General features: G+C 37.5%; 1 pseudogene; it reads right to left on the reverse strand.

Annotated features, from left to right (window-relative positions):
• Positions 1 to 5,497: 5,497 nt before the first annotated feature.
• LOC100911869 (uncharacterized) overlaps positions 5,498 to 16,633 on the reverse strand; it is a 40,711-nt pseudogene continuing 29,575 nt past the window's right edge.

Consider the following 16,633-nt stretch of genomic DNA (forward strand, 5'->3'; position numbering starts at 1 on the left):
TGAATTGGCAGGATCAATAGAGTAAAAATGATCATTTTACCAAAAGCAATCTACAGATCCAATGCAATCCCCATCAAAATACCAATCCAATTCTTCAAAGAGTTAGACAGAACAATTTGCAAATTCATCTGGAATAACAAAAAACCCAGGATAGCTAAAACTATCCTCAACAGTAAAAGGAATTCTGGGGGAATCACTATCCCTGAACTCAAGAAGTATTATAGACAAATAGTGATAAAAACTTCATGGTATTGGTACAGAGACAGACAGATAGACCAGTGGAATAGAATTGAAGACCCAGAATTGAACCCACACACCTATGGGCACTTGATTTTTGACAAAGGAGCCAAAACCATCCCGTGGATGGTGCTGGTTAAGCTGGAGGTCAGCATGTAGAATAATCCAGGTCCATCCATGCTTATCAACCCGTACAAAGCTTAAGTCCAAGTGGATCAAGGACCTCCAAATCAAACCAGATACACTAAAACTAGTAGAAGAAAACGTGGGAAAACATCTTGAACACCTGGGCACTGGAGAAAATTTCCTGAACAAAACACCAATGGCTTATGCTCTAAGATCAAGAATCGACAAATGGGATCTCATAAAACTGCAAAGCTTATGTAAGGCAAAGGACAATGTGGTTAGGACAAAACGGAAACCAACAGATTGGGAAACGATCTTTACTAATCCTGTAACATATAGAGGGCTTATATCCAAAATACACAAAGAACTCAAGAAATTAGACCACAGGGAGACAAATAACCCTATTAAAATTTGGGGTTCAGAGCTAAAAAAGTAATCACAGCTGAGGAATGCCAAATGGCTGAGAAACACTTAAAGAAATGTTCACCTTCTTTAGTCATAAGTGAAATGCAAATCAAAACATGCCTGAGATTCCACCTCACACTAGTGAGAATGGCTACGATCAAAAACTCAGGTGACAGCAAATGCTGGCGAGGATGTGGAGAAAGAGGAACACTCCTCCAGTTTTGGTGGGATTGCAGTTGGTACTACCATTCTGGAAATCAGTCTGGAGGTTCCTCAGAAAATTGGACATTGAATTTCCTGAGGACCCAGCTATACCACTCTTGGGCATATACCCAAAAGATGCCCCAACATATAACAAAGACACATGTTCTACTATGTTCATAGCAGCCTGATTTATAATAGCCAGAAGTTGGAAAGAACCCAGATGCCCTTCAACAGAGGAATGAATACAGAAAATGTGGTACATCTACACAATGGAATATTACTCAGCTATCAAAAACAATGACTTTATGAAATTCATTGGCAAATGGATGCAACTGGAAAATATCCTGAGTGAGGTAACCCAATCACAGAATAACACACATGGTATGCACTCATTGATAAGTGGCTATTAGCCCAAATGTTTGAATTACCCTAGATGCACAGAGCACATGAAATTCAAGAAAATGGCCAAAATGTGAAAGCTTCACTCCTTCTTTAAAAGGGGAAAATAATACCTTTGGCAGGGATAGTGAGGCAAATTTAGAACAGAGGCAGAAGGAACACCCATTCAGAGCCTGCCCCTTATTTGACCCATACATGGACAGCCACCAATCTAGAAAAGATGGATGAAGCAAAGAAGTACAGGCCGACAGGAACCGGATACAGATATCTCCTGAGAGACACACCCAGAATACAACAAATACATAGCTGAATACCAGCAGCAATCCACTGAACTGAGATTGGGACCCCCGTTGAAGGAATCAGAGGAAGGACTGGAAGAGATTGAATGGGCTCGAGACACAATATGAACAACAATGCTAACCAACCAGAGCTTCCAGGGACTAAGCCACTCCCCAAAGACTATACATGGACTGACCCTGGGCTCCAAATTCATAGGTAGCAATGAATACCCTAGTAAGAGCACCAGTGGAAGGGGAAGCCCCTTGTCCTTCGAAGACTGAATCCCCAGTGAATGGGGAGGGTGTTAATGGGGGGAGGATTGGGAGCGGAACCCATATTGAAGGGGAGAATAAAGGGTTTGGGGGATGTTGGCCTGGAAACCGGGAAGGGGAATAACTATTGAAATTTATATAAGAGATACGCATGTTAATAAAGATAAAAAAGAAAAAAGAGTTGGAAAGATAAATTCTGGAACTATTCACAGAGTCCCAGTTCATGTTGTGTTCTCTATTTTCTTGCCATTAGCACCAGGTAAACATGTATATCTCCATTGCTAAGTTCCTAAATATGTATGCAATATTGAAACATCAGTTTTTCTGAAGTTCTTTAAAAATCTTCATTCTTCACAATAAGTCCTAATGTCAAAGACTCTTGCAAGAAAATTCTCTGGTATAGTACCTAATAATCAAACAAGGTTTTTCATCTTGTCTGTAGGAGAACATGTTCTATAAATTTAACTCTGTACCATGTATTCCTGGTAAACTACTTAAAAACTTTTCCCAGCTCTACCAGGTACTCCTTGTACAGCCTTAATTTTTTAGCACACATAGCTTGTTGGCTTTGTCTGCAGAAATTTGTGCCTTACTAATTAAACCCTTCCCCTATTTCCAAGCCTACTTATATATAGGCAAATGATACACTGAATTGGTCTTGTGATGTTCTTTTTTTCCATTAAGTGTCTGCCATGATGTATTGTGTGTAAGGCACTAATCTATGTATACATCAGTATTTTATTAAAAGTCATTTTATTTCAGTATTCCTTGGACAGACTAATGTTAGGGGTTTACTATGTCTATCTAATATTGGGCTCCTTTCCACTTCAGCATATACTCTATTTGTTCTATCTCATGAAAAGGGACTTGAATCATTTTAAATTATGGTGGTTACTCACATAACATATTTAACACTATTAAAACAATAAATCTTCAATCAGGTCACTACTATAGTTAACAGGAATTGCAACTGTTTGAGATTGACAGTGGGAAGTAGTTTAACTTTGATTACTACAAATACTAACCAGTAAATCTGAAGCTTGTATTTGGCAAGAATTCTATTCCTTCATATTCAATAGCATAAAAAATATTGTTCTTTGCAGGAGGGCCAGAACATATGGTTGTGGAGAACGCTGTTGAAATAGACAGGAAATAAACCACCATGCCAAGAGTACACAGGGATGGAAGTATGGCTCCATCCTCATATATAGCAAATGATGGACTTGTTAGGCATCAATGGAAGGAGAGGCCTTCTTTCAGGCCGAGGCTTGATGCACCAGAGTAGGGGAATGTCAGGGCAAGGAGTTGGGAGGAAGTTAGTGTGTGGGTGGGTGAAGGAGCACCCTCATATAATCAGGGGGAATGGGAATGGGATAGTGGATTTCTAGAGGGGAATCCAGGAAAGGAGATAAAATTTAAAATGTAAATAAAGAATCCAATAAAAGAAATGGAAAGACTCCTCAATAAATATTTCTTTTAAGAGAAAAAAACAAAATAAACCTAAGAAATAAGCAGTGATTGTGTTTTTAAGGAAGCATAGTGTTTATGAAATCACATTTGTCAAAGTCTCAAACTAATATTTTCCTGTTCTATTAATGGGGGTTTTATTGTAGGCATAAGATGTATAGTTTGGGAGTTATCACACCAATAATGTTGTGACACTGCTTAATTGTTTACATATATGTACATATATGAGAAGTGTCTACAATAATGGATTTCCTGAATGTTTTAAAAAGGCCTTTTTGTTGCTACCCTGGGTTCTCCACACAAGAATATGTTTTTGTTTACCTGTCACTTGGCATTTGTTTTGTTCACTTTTGTAAGTTGTATCTTAGGATTAATTTGCTTACTAGTGCTTGTTGGCAAAATCTGAACACATTATCATAGCATTCAGAGTTTTAGATGTGAAAAAAAAATAAAGGAGTAGGTAAGTGATATAGAGGATGAAATGAGCTTAAACATGCTCTGAGAATCAGCTGATGCTTAATATAGAACACATTTTTTTTATTAACTTGAGTATTTCTTATATACATTTCGAGTGTTATTCCCTTTCCCGGTTTCCAGACAAACATCCCCCTCCCCCCTCCCCTTCCTTATGGGTGTTCCCCTCCCAACCCTCCCCCCATTGCTGCCCTCCCCCCATAGAATAGTTCACTGGGGGTTCAGTCTTAGCAGGACCCAGGGCTTCCCCTTTCCACTGGTGCTCTTACTAGGATATTCATTGCTACCTATGGGGTCAGAGTCCAGGGTCAGTCCATGTATAGTCTTTAGGTAGTGGCTTAGTCCCTGGAAGCTCTGGTTGCTTGGCATTGTTGTACTTTTGGGGTCTCGAGCCCCTTCGAGCTCTTCCAGTTCTTTCTCTGATTCCTTCAATAGGGGACCTATTCTCAGTTCAGTGGTTTGCTGCTGGCATTCGCCTCTGTATTTGCTGTATTCTGGCTGTGTCTCTCAGGAGCGATCTACATCCGGCTCCTGTCGGTCTGCACTTCTTTGCTTCATCCATCTTGTCTAATTGGGTGGCTGTATATGTATGGGCCACATGTGGGGCAGGCTCTGAATGGGTGTTCCTTCAGTCTCTGTTTTAATCTTTGCCTCTCCCTTCCCTGCCAAGGGTATTCTTTTTCCTCATTTAAAGAAGGAGTGAAGCATTCACATTTTGATCATCCGTCTTGAGTTTCGTTTGTTCTAGGGATCTAGGGTAATTCAAGCATTTGGGCTAATAGCCACTTATCAATGAGTGCATACCGTGTATGTCTTTCTGTGATTGGGTTAGCTCACTCAGGATGATATTTTCCAGTTCCAACCATTTGCCTACGAATTTCATAAACTCGTTGTTTTTGATAGCTGAGTAATATTCCATTGTGTAGATGTACCACATTTTCTGTATCCATTCCTCTGTTGAAGGGCATCTGGGTTCTTTCCAGCTTCTGGCTATTATAAATAAGGCTGCGATGAACATAGTGGAGCACGTGTCTCTTTTATATGTTGAGGCATCTTTTGGGTATATGCCCAAGAGAGGTATAGCTGGATCCTCAGGCAGTTCAATATCCAATTTTCTGAGGAACCTCCAGACTGATTTCCAGAATGGTTTTACCAGTCTGTAATCCCACCAACAATGGAGGAGTGTTCCTCTTTCTCCACATCCTCGCCAGCATCTGCTGTCACCTGAGTTTTTGATCTTAGCCAATCGCACTGGTGTGAGGTGAAATCTCAGGGTTGTTTTGATTTGCATTTCCCTTATGACTAAAGATGTTGAACATTTCTTTAGGTGTTTCTCAGCCATTCGGCATTCCTCAGCTGTGAATTCTTTGTTTCGCTCTGAACCCCATTTTTTAATAGGGTTATTTGTTTCCCTGCAGTCTAACTTCTTGAGTTCTTTGTATATTTTGGATATAAGGCCTCTATCTGTTGTAGGATTGGTAAAGATCTTTTCCCAATCTGTTGGTTGCCAGACAAAACGGCAAATATAGAACACATTTATTTCGAATCCTTTCAGGTCTACATGATTTTCCTTCAGTGTTAAGAAGCACCTCAAGGAAGATTCTCACAGGTGTTGCAAATGCAAAAGGCCTCATTTAGGTCTCTGAAAGAGCCTCTTTGGAAGCATACTTACCCTTAACAGGACTCTTTAGTTTCAAATATCTTATCTCAAAGACAAGCACGATTACACTAAAGAGTGACATGGTGGATACTAGGAGGCTTACTGGCAACACAGTAGTTAAATACTTGCTTCTTAAGCTTTCTTTCTGAACATGAAAATCTGGTGAAAAATCAAGAGTAGTTTGGACATAAAGATCTACCATGTGATTCCACGTCACAGAAACAAATATGTATACATTGCTAACACTCACCCTTACAGCAGAGTTCATGTAGAACTATGTATGCACCTCCACAAATGGTTGTTTCTTGCAACTGATCTTAATGTTCATTGCACTGAAAACGGGAACCATGGTTTCATCAAAATGGCCCATACTATAAGTTTCTGTGCATATAAGAATTCAGTTGAAATTTCCAAGTTGAATCAATAGGTATGTACACCATCATGTGGGTTAGTGTCACAGAGATATTAAACTGTTCAAATAATGTGCTTCCCATAGTCCAAAGGACACAAACTGCACAAAATGGTTGTCAATTTCCCACATATTTGCCAGCATATCCTGCTTGCAATGTGTATATCAAAGATGAGAGCTGATAGTCAGCCAAGGAGTCCACTTAGCATGTAGATGCACTCTGTCCGACTGTTAAATCTGAAGATGATATTGAACAAGTATAAATTCAATGCAGTCACATGAAAGTATCTGGGAAAACAAAAAGTCACATTTTGTGGAGGACAAAGATCTCATAACACATATCTATTTTCACATATTTGCATTTAAGTAGTATATGAATCAGTGTTTAAAATGCTGCATATAACAATAGACGAAGCCTAGAAATCCATGACAGTGGAAGGATGACCATTTACCAGTGATTTTTTTGCATAATTTTAGTGTATCTTTCAAATAATAATCTGAAAGTATTTATTTATGAAGAATATTAACACTTGGAATTACTATTTAAAAAGAAAATAACTTTTGCAAATAATGTGATGGTTTATCATCTGTTTTTTCAATGCCCAAATGTAATAAAATAATGAGAGCAACAAGTACAAGAGTTCTTGAATATCATTTCTAAATTATATTGCAAGACTATCATATAACCATTGGAAAATGAAGTCCACTGTAAGAACAAGTAAAATGAAAAATTATTCACATGTTATAACAATGCATGTCCAAATTACATACATGAAACATCTATAGTCTTATATGTGTTTACAGTATTTAACACACACACACACACACACACACACACACACACACACACACACACACACCCTTACAAACAGATGGGAACCTTGTGTAGAGCACACTAACTGTGTGGTATATCTTTCTTATATATTCTTTCTGAAATTAAAAAAAATAGCTATAAATATTTTATAATTAAAGTCACAATGACAATGACTTTCAAATTCTGGAGATAATTGTGCATTGTTATTCCTCGTGAAAAATTCATTCTTCAGTGCCTAAATCCAAAATCTGCATGTAAACCCTGAGGATTTATTGAAGTTTCCATGATTTACACATAATGTAATCAAATGTAAACTCTTATTGATGAAATTTATTTGATTTTTGAATGTAAATTTTCCTAACTATTGCATGTGTACCTTTTAGCAGAAAAAATGAAGATTCCACATGTATGCACAAATTCATGTTCATCTCTCCTGATTTCAAAATTTTGGATGTAGTCCGTGCTTGTGCTCATGGAAAGTTATTCTTTCAGGGATGACAGAGTATACTTGAGAAGAACACCAAGCAGGCACTTATTTACATTTACCAGGTATGTGATAAATTTCATTGCCATTTTCCATTCAGAAGTACTAAGGGTACTAGAAGTAAGGGTACTAAAAACAGGATCTAGTTGCTGGAAAAAATCTTCCCTCCCAGGTACCAACAACTGAGCAGTTTCAGTGGACTTTGCTCCCCAATTTGAAGAACATATTAGCTCTACCATTTGAAAAGTTATAGCAGAAAGATGTGATTTCAATTGATCTAGGCCTCAGTAATACCCTACTAACACCTTCTTATTCACAAAGACAGATTCAGGGTAGTGGACTACAGGAGCAGTGCATTTTGATTTATAACCTCACACAGGTAGAAAATGCTACAGTTTCAAACAAATGTGCTATCGTAGCAGGATCAGGTTCTGCTCATATTTGAATTCCATGCAATATGTGCATCTGTTTCATCCATTCCCAATTTGAAAGCCCCCATTTAACTCATTTAAAGTTTTACCAAGGATGTATCAAGGATGAGTAATCCATTTGAAAGATGCTATGATCAAAAATATCTGCCAACTAACAGAAATGTTGAACAGAAATGGAGTCACACAAGATGTGAATCACCTTCAAGAAAAGCAGTTTTTTAGGAAGACACTTCAACTCAGAAAAGTGTCTTACCAACCAACTTCTGGGTCACACAAACCTTTAAAATTCTGCTCTATGCTTTGATTAAATGGAACCTCTGACATACACTTTATGGATATTAACACATTTGATTTTCCTAAACCTCCAATCAGATGCAAGCAATCATCATTTACTTTTTATTGATAGAAGAGATAGTCTAAATCATATACTCAACTTCAGGAAACTACACATATATTCTGGTCAGCACAAGCTGAAGAACCCTCTTACATATGCAGGGCTTCATGGCACTTGATATTGTCAGATTTACATACATGGAAATGTTATCAACAAACTGCTCAATCATATATCAGTGGCCCCTCTGTCACTCTTTATTTTGTGAAATAGTAAGTTGTTACTGATAACTACATAAAATATTAAATACTTGCCTCTATATATTCCTTGAAGTGGAAGTGTTAGTGATTACCCAGTGTTAGGCAGTGACCTTAAAAATTCTTGTTGCCATGACTACCAAAGCTAAATGACTCATTATGAGCGATGATTCAGAGTCAAGACTTATGGTCTTATAGTGCCATTAAGGTAAATGTCCTTCTCATAGGTGAGAAGGTTTAGAAAAATAATTTCTTTCTTTTTTTATATTGGAGAATTTATGTATATACAATTCAAATGTCATCCCATATCCCTCTCCCATCCCCCTACTTCTCCTCCAACTTATGGAAGACAATGCCATCCTCTGCTACATATGTGGCTGGATCTCTCTACATATACTCTTTGATAGGGGATTTAGTCACTGGTAGCTCTGAGGGGTCTGGTTGGTTGATATTGTGGTTCATCCTATGTGGTTGGAAATCCCCTCAGCTCCTTCAGTACTTTCTCTAACTCCTCCATTGTGGTCCCTGTGCTCAGTTGATGGTTAACTGCAAGAATCCACATTTGTATTTGTCAGGCTCTGGCAAGGCCTCTCAGGAGGCATCCACACTTGCCTCCTCTCAGCAAGCATTTATTGGTATAAGCAATAATAACTGAACCCAGTTCGTGGCTGCATACGTGATAAATCCCCAGGTGGAGCAATCAATGGATGGCCTCTGCTCCACTTTGTGTCCTTGTATTTCATTTATACAAGGAGCAGTTCTACACTAAAATTTTGATAATGGTGGGTGTCTTGGTCCCCCAATCGGGGCCTTTGCCTAATTTCTATATATGGTCTCTACAGGTTTGCCCTCCCCTTTGCTCAGCATTTCAGGTAATATCTTACCCATTTTGTTCTGCAAGCATATTGATTTCCTATCATCTTAGACATGATTGTGGCTAATCACAGTTCTCCAGCCCCCATTGTTACACACCTCTGTTCATATTTCTGATCCTCTCTCTGTATATTGTCCTCATATATTTTTCTATCTTATCCTGCCACCCTATATTACTTCCCCCCTCCTATCTTCCTCCTAAATCCCTCCAACCCTCTACCACCCGTGGGTATTTTATTCTTCCTTCTACTAAGAACTGAAACATCCACATTTCTGTCTTCCTGCTTGAGTTTCATATGGTCTGAGAACTGTATCTTAGGTATTCAGAGCTTTTGGGTAAATATCTATTAATCAGTGAGTGCATTCCATGTGTATCCTTTAGGGACTGTATTACCGCACTCAGGATGATATTGTCTAATTCCATCCATTTGCCCATGAATTTCATGAATTATTGCTTTTAGATGTACCAAATTTTTTATATTCTTTCCTCTGTTGATGGACTTCTGGGTTCTTTCCAACTTCTGGATATTATAAATAAGGCTACCATGAACATAATTGAGCGTGTGTCCTTGTTATAGGCTAGAGCATCTTTTGAGTATGTGCCCATGAGTTGTAGAGCTGGGTCTTCAGATAGAAAGATGTCCAATTTTCTGAGGAAGCACCAGACTGATTTCCAGAATGGTTTCACCATCTTGCAATCCCACCAACAATGGGGGGGTTTTCTTTTTTCGCCACATTCTTGCCAGCATCTGTTGTCACTTGAGCTTTTGATCTTTGCCATTCTGACAGATTTGAGGAGGATTCTCAGTATTGTTTTGATTTGAATTTTCCTTATGACTAAGATGTTGAATATTTCTTTAGGTGCTTCTTGGTCATTCGCTATTCCTCAGTTGAGAATTTCTTGTTGAGCTCTGCACCCCACTATCATTTAAACTTTATTTTTCTTGGATTTTTTATGTTTTAGATGTAACTTGTCTCCCATATTCCCTCCTCCTCCCCGTGCTTCTGTGAGGAGGCTCCTACTTTGTTCTAACCACTCCCAAATTAATGCACTGCCATTCTCCTATACTGGGGAAATGAGTCTTCAAGGACCAAAGGCTTTTCCTCCTACTGCTGCTGGACAATGGCATCATCTGCTTCATATGCGGATGGAGTTGTTTCCCACTATATATACTCATTGACTGGTGGTTTAGTCCCTGGAAGCTCTGGTGGAGTCTGATTAGTTCATATTGTTCTTCTTCCTACTCACCATTTTTAAGGTTACTTTGGTCTCTGGTGTCTATCTTCTTGAGTTCATTGTGTATTTTGAATATTAGCCTTCTAATATATGTAGGATTGGTAAAGAATTTTTTCCCAATTGCTTGGATGCCATTTTGTCCTATTGACTGTTTTTTACCTTACAGAAGCTTTGGAAATTTATGAGGATCCATTTGTCAATTCTTAATCTTAGAGCATAAGCCACTGGTGTTCTGCTCAGGAATATGTCCCCTGTGCCTATGTCTTTGAAGCTCTTCTTCTCTTTCTTTATTATTCGTTTCAGGGTATCTGGTTTTCTGTGATGGGCCTTGATTAACTTGTACTTGATCTTGGTACAAGGAGATAAACTGGATTGATTTATTTCTACATACCGACTGTCATTTGAACCAGCAACATTTTTTCAAAATGCTCTTTTTCCCACTGGATGGTTTTAGCTCTTTTTTCAAAGATAAAGTGACCATAGGTGTGTGGGTTTATTTCAGGGTCTTCAATTCTACTACACTGAACAACCAGCCTGTCTCTGTACCAATACCATGCAGCTTTTATCACCATTGCTCTGTAATACTGCCTGAGGTCAGGGGTTGTGATTCCCTCAGTTCTTTCATTTTTGAGAATTTTTTGCTATCCTGGGCTTTTATCTTTATTATTATAAATTAATTTGTAAATTGTTCTTTCTAACTTCATGGAAAATTAAAGTGGAATTTTGATGAAGATTACATTAAATCTGCAGTTTTCTCTTGGCTAGATGCCCATTTTTACTATATTAATCTCATCAATCTCTGAGCGCAGGAAATCTTTCTATCTTCTGAGATTTTCAATTTCTTTCGTCAAAGACTTGACATTCTTGTTATATAGGTCTTTCTCTTCCTTAGATAGAGTCACAACAAAGTATTTTATATTAAGACTACAGTGAAGAGTGTTGTGCCACTAATTTCTTTCTCAATCTTTTTATCAGTTGCATAGAGGAAGGTTACTAATTTCTTTGAGATAATTATATATCTAGCCAATTTACTGAAATCATTTGTCAGGTTCAGGTTTCTCTGGGCAATTTTTTGGGGGTTACTTAAGTATACTAACATATGATCTGCAAGTAGTGATATTTTGATTTCTTCCTTTCCAATTTGTATTCCTTTAACCTCCTTGTGTTGTCTAATTGCTTTGGGTATGACTTCAAATATCATATTCAATAGGTAGACAGAGAGAGTGGACAGCCTTGTCCAGTCCCTGATTTCAGTGGGATTGCTTCAAGTTCTTCTCCATTGATTTTTATTTTGGCAACTTGTTTGCATAAAATTGCTTTTACTGGGGTTGGGGATTTAGCTCAGTGGTAGAGCGCTTGCCTAGGAAGCTCAAGGCCCTGGGTTTGGTCCCCAGCTCCGAAAAAAAGAAAAAAATTGCTTTTACTATGTTTATGTATGGGCCTTGAATTTCTGATCTTTCCAAGACATTTTTCATAAATGGGAGTTGAATTTTGTCAAATGCTTTCTCAGCATTTAATAAGATGGTCATGTGTGTTTTTTTCTCTGAGTTCATTCATATAGTGGATTATTCTGTCAGAGTTCTGTATATTGAACCATTCCTGTATCACTGTGATGAAGCCTACTTGATCATAGTGAATGATTTTTTTGATTTGTTGTTGGATTTGGTTTCTGATATTCCCCATCAAGTTAAGTGCATGTGAGTGTGTGTGTGTGTGTGTGTGTGTGTGTGTGTGTGTGTCCCACACCATACAAAGTTTCATAACTTAGTTAATTATTTTTGGACCACACATAAACTCCTTAACTGTTTCCTGCCATTGTGCTTGTCCAGGAATAAAATAGATGTATCTGGTGATGTTCCTTTTGTAAAAAATTAACGTTCTTTCTTCCAGCAGACATCAAATTAAAATAGCTTCCAGGTTAAAAGCTGGTTCACTGTGTTCGGTACTTGGTGAAAATATGACTAATGTCTTGTGTGAAGTTGTGTGCATGCTGTCACAAACTGTGGTATCAGTGGAAAGGTCATGGTGAATACATGTCATTGAGGAATGAATGTTTCAAAATCTTGCACATTCTTCTCACTGTTCAATTGTAGGTCTATTTGTCAATTGTTATCTACTGCAAGAAAAACTTTTCAGATGTGGGTTGTGTAAAGCAGTAATCTGTGTGTAAAATAGATTTACATTAAGAGTTATCTTATGTCGTTGATCAAAATATTCTTAGTAGACTTCCCTATGGCAATGGCATATCAAATTCCAGGTGCTCTGTAGTGAGTCATATTGAATTTGTGCCTGGCTGCTTTGTAACTGCATGGCCACAGTTAAGAAGTCATGGGATTGTTGGACAGAGGCCTCTCCCATGTATTTACATCACAGGAAGAAAAGACCAAGTAGTAAACATCCAGTGTCTCCACTGCATGACCTCTGCTGAGCCAGGCTGATGCATGTGGAACTGACACACCTGGACCACACCTGGATGGTGGTCAATTTACTTCTGCCTTTTGCTTCCTCAGCCTTTATCCTTGAGATTTAGGCTGGTCTTCTCGGACCACACTTGGGCCTAAGCTAGCTGTGTTCAATGGTAACCTTGAAGACAGGAATCTGCTGTTCTTTGTATGTGGATGAGTTTATATCTTTCTGCAAATCTGGCTCATTTATGAATCTGCATTTGTTCCTTTAGATTGGTGAAACACCTCTCAATTCATATTGAATCCTGATATTTTGTGAAGTTGAGAAGTTATGTATTCTTGATCTTATCTAGAGCCCTTTCCCAAAGAATCAAGGGCTGACTTTAAGGTCCTAGCATTTACCATTTCACTGAGATATTAGCCAAAACTTCAGCTCCTGGAGTCCTGTGGCATCTAATTCTTCTGGAGTAATTAATATTAACAGGGAGGACATTCCTAGGAGGAATGTGAAAATATGTGCATTATTATACAAACATGACTTATGCCCACAGCAGCCATCAACATTCATGAAGGCTCACACCCAGGCCCTGTCCTGGGGCAGCATCATGTCACTATTTCGACAACAGGGCCACAGGCTTCCACACCGTTTGGAGGCTCAGACCTGGGAACTTACCCAGTGTGCTTCCTGTTCTTTTTACCTTTTGGATATTAGCCCTCTATTGGATGTGGCAATTTTAAAGTTTTTTCACAATAGGTAGACTGCCTATTTGTCTGATTGACAATGTCTTTCACCTTACAGAGGTTTTCTAGGTCCCACATTTTAATTCTTGATCTTAGAGCATGACCCATTAAACTTCTGTTTAGGAAATTTCCCCCTGTGCCAATGAGATCAAGACTCTTTTCCACTTTCTCTCTATTAGATTCAGTGCATCTGGATTTATGTTAAGTTCCTTGATCCATGTGGACTTGAGCTTTGTGCAAGTTGACAACTCTGAGTCTATTTTCATTTTTTCCACATACACATAGCCAGTTAGACCAGCACCATTTATTGAAGATGCTTTCTTCTTTCCATTGTATATTTTTGGCTTCTTTGTCAAAGTACAAGTAAATACATGTGTATTTTTATTTCTGGGTCTTCAATTATATTCCATTGATCAAACTCTGTACCAGTTCTATGAAGTTTTTATCCTAATTAAGATTGGCCTGAAGTTCTGTTTTTTGGTTGGGTTCTTGTGTGGTTTACTTATCAAAGTAATTTTTGGCTTCATAGAATGAATTAGGTAGTATACCTTCTGTTTCCTTTTTATGAAAAATTTTGATGAATATTGGTATCAGGTCATTGAAGGTCTGGTAAAATTCTGAACTAAATCTGTCTGGCCCTGGGCTTTTATTTGGATGGTTGGGAGATGGTTTCAATGAATTTTTCTATTTCCTTATGGGATATGCACCTGTTCATAAAGTTTACCTGCTCTTGACTTGACTTTGGTATGTGGTGTCTAGAAAACCATCCATTTCATCTAGTTTACAGTTTTAATGAGTATAGGCTTTTTTAGTAGGATCTGATGATTTTTTGAATATCCTCCATTTCTCTTGTTATGTCTCCCTTTTCATGGAAGAGTCTCTTAATTTGGATGCTGCCTCTGGGCCTTTTAGTTGGTTTGGCCAGCAGTTTATCTATCTTCTTTATTCTCTAAAAGAAGCATCATTTGGTTTTGTTGATTCTTTATATTAATCTCTTTGTTTTTAGTTGGTTGATTTAATCACTGAGTTTGACATATTTCCTGCCATCTACTCCTCTTGGGTTATTTTGATTTTCTTTTTGTTCTAGAGCTCTCAGATATGCTGTTAAATTGCCAGTGTAATATTTCTTGAGTTTCTTCACTAGGGCACTTAGTGCTATGAATTTTCCTCATAATGCTGTTTTTATTATTTCATAAATTTTGGTGTAATATGTCAAATTTTTCATTTAATTGCAGGAGTCTTTCTTTATTCATTCACTGATCAAATTAGCATATACTAGTTAATCATTCAGCTTTCCCCCTGTATGTGGACTTTCTGTTGTTTTTGCTGTTACTGAAGACAAACTTTGGGCCACTGAGTTCTTATAGGGTGCATGTCATTATTTCAATGTTCTTGTATTGGTTGATCATTGTTTTGTGATCAATTACATGGTCGATTTCAGAGAAGGTATCATGAGTTGCTTAAAAAAGATGTATTCTTTTATATTAGGGTGAAATGTTCTGTAGATATCTGTTGCAACCATTTGTTGCATAACCTCTATTAGTTTGACTGTGTCTGTGTTTAGATTCTGATTTAATGACCTGTCTATTTGTGAGAATGTGCTGTTTAAGTCTCAAACTATTATTGTATGGGGTTCAATGTGTGTTTTCAGCTTTAGTAAAGATCCTTTTATGAATGTGGGTAGCCTTGCCTTTGGGGAATAGATATTCAGAATTGAGACTTTCTCTTATTTTCCCCCCTTTGATGAATATGAAGTGTCTTTTCCCATCTTGCTTGATAACTTTTGATTAAAAGTCTATTTTATTGAACATTGGAGTGGCAAATCCATCTTGTTTTTTTAGAACCATTTGCATGGAAAACCTTTTTCCATCCTTTTACTCTGAGATAATGTCTGTCTTTTTGCTGAGATGTGTTTCTAATAAGCAGCAATATGATGGACCTTGTTTGGATAACCAGTCTTTTAACTTATGTCCTTTTATATGTGAGCTGAGTCCATTAATAATGAGAAATATTAAAGATAAATTATTGTTTGTTCCTGTTATATTTGCTTCTGTATGTGGCTTTCTTTATGTGCTTGTGGTTTCCTACTTTTGGCTTCTTTGTGAAATGATTAACATCTTTTCTTTTATTTGGTAGTTACCTTCCTTGTCTTGAGTTTTTTCTTGGATTCTCTGTAGGGTGGATTAATAGATAGATGCTGTTTGAATTTGGATTCATCATGGAATATTTTGGTTTCTCCATCTATATTGATTGATAGTTTTGCTGGGTATAGTAGCCTGGGCTGGCATTTGTGTTCTCTGAGAATCTGAATGACCTCTGAATAGGCTCTTCTGACTTTCATAGTCTCTGTTGAGGAGTCTGTTGTTATTCTAATAGGTTTATCTTTGTATGGTACTTGGCCCTTTTCCCTTAAAATTTTAATATTCTTGATTTGTTCTCTGCTTATTGTTTTGATTATTATGGGACAAGAAGATTTTCTTTTCTGGTCCGATTTGTTTGTGTTATATAAGCATCCCCTACCTTATTGGCCATTGCTATCTTTAGGATGATTAAGTTTTTGTCTATGCTTCTGTTGAAGAGGTTTTTGGGGCCTTTGACCTGGGAAACTTCATTCTCCTTTATTCCAATTATCCTTAGATTTGGTCTTTCATTTTGTTCTGAATTTCCTGAGTGTTGAGGGTTAGGTGTTTTTATGACTTAAATTTTTTTGACAGTTGTGTTAATCTCTTCTAAAGTATCTTCTACATCACAGATTGTCTCGTCAATCTCTTATATTCTGAAGGCGATGCTTGACTCTATGACTCTTCATCTCTTTCCTAGGTTTTCTAATTCCAGGATTATCTCTCTTTATGATTTCTTTATTGTTTCTACTTCCATTTTTTAGATCCTGGATGGTTTTGTTCACCTTCAACTCTTTTGTTTCCTTCACCTGTTTAGTTGTGTATTTCCTTACCTCTTTGCTAGATTTTTCATTTCCATTTCTGCTTCCATTTGCATTTTCTTTATTGCTTCTACTCCCACTTTTAGGTCTTAGAAGGCTCTATGCAATTCCTTTACCTGCTTTGTTTCCCCCTGTATTTGTTTAAAGAATTTATTTGTTTCATTTCTAAGGTTTTTTATCTCTTTAC

Source organism: Rattus norvegicus, chromosome X (assembly GCF_021556685.1).
Source record: "Rattus norvegicus strain SHRSP/BbbUtx chromosome X, alternate assembly SHRSP_T2T, whole genome shotgun sequence".
Lineage (NCBI taxonomy): Eukaryota > Metazoa > Chordata > Mammalia > Rodentia > Muridae > Rattus > Rattus norvegicus.